The following is a 1,426-nucleotide window of genomic DNA, read 5'->3' as shown; positions in this document are numbered from 1 at the left end:
TCAGGCTGTAGATGAGCGGATTGACCAGTGGGGTCAGAACAGTGTAGAAGACTGAGAACACTTTGTTCAGGGCTTTCAGTGTGTTGGTTTTGGGGAGCAGATACACAATAATTATGGTCCCATAGAAAATTGTCACCACAATGTGGTGCGAAGAGCAGGTGGAAAAGGCCTTTTGCCTGCCGGTGTTGGAAGGGATTCTCAGGATACTGAGAATGATATAAACATAGGACGTCAGGGTAAGAAATGGGGACAGGGTGAATATTGAAGCCAGAATAAGGACTGTGAGTTCAACCAGATGGGTGTCACTGCAGGACAGTTTTATTATTGGGTTGAAATCACAAAAGAAATGGTCAATTTCATTGGGGCCACAGAAAATGAATTGGGACATCATGGAGGTGATTATGGTGCTAGCCAGAAACCCACTTACCCAAGAAGCAGCTGCGAGCATGGCACAGACCTTGCCATTCATAAGGGCTGCATAACGCAGTGGTTTGCAGATTGCTAAATACCGATCATAAGACATCACAGATAAAAGATAACACTCAGCAGCTACTATGAAAGCAAAGAAATTATATTGCAAGAAGCAGTTTCTGATGGAGATGGTTCTGTTCCCAGTCAGGAGACTGGCCAGCATCCTGGGCAGGATGGTGGAGGTGCAGCAGATCTCAAAGCAGGACAAATTCACCAGGAAGAAGTACATGGGGGTGTGAAGGTGCTGATCAGCCACAACTACCATAACAATGAGGATGTTCCCGGCCATGGTCCCAATGTCGATCACTAGAAGGAGCAGGAAGAGAAGAGTCTGTAATTCAGGGATATTTTTGAATCCCAGGAGGATGAACTCTGTGACGGATGTTTGATTTCCCTGTTCTCTATTCACCATGGTTTTATCTAGGGAAAAGGAAATACATGATCAAAAAATAAAGATTATGATTTACATTCCATTTTCTTTCTCTTAGCTTCCCCTCCCATCTTTAACCTTTCTTGTCTATTTAGATTTGAACCTGCTCAGGTTACTTACTATGTGTTTGTGTAGTGTTGAACACAATGGCAATGTAGCTTTAACCACAACAAAGCAACAACATCAGCAAAATAATAATAACAACATCAAATTAAAGCATAATTTACAATGCTGGGATTTCCCCAGGCTTCTTTCAATTCTCATGACTTTTGAAAATCTCAGTCTTATTTTTCCCCATTTAATTTGTATCACATCGGTGATTCTTTGCATCTATTTGAATGTGATACTGTTTATCTGTGAAACTCATTGGTGTTGAAAGGAATTTAGGTTAGAGAATTATTGTGAATAATAAGGATATAGCCCATCATTCTAATAGCTAGGACAGAAATTGATAAAAGAATTACATCCTTATTGTTCAGGTTATAGGCAAACATTAGCAAATGGCAGTTATGAAGAAACTTCCAT

General features: G+C 40.5%; 1 pseudogene; it reads right to left on the bottom strand.

The window, feature by feature from the left end:
* LOC128846340 (olfactory receptor 11L1-like) lies at positions 1-760 on the bottom strand (annotated as a pseudogene).
* Between the last annotated feature and the right edge of the window lie 666 nt (positions 761-1,426).

Source organism: Malaclemys terrapin, chromosome 12 (genome assembly GCF_027887155.1).
Source record: "Malaclemys terrapin pileata isolate rMalTer1 chromosome 12, rMalTer1.hap1, whole genome shotgun sequence".
Lineage (NCBI taxonomy): Eukaryota > Metazoa > Chordata > Testudines > Emydidae > Malaclemys > Malaclemys terrapin.
Note: the sequence above shows the minus strand (reverse complement) of the source record. Positions and strands in the feature narration are given on the sequence as shown.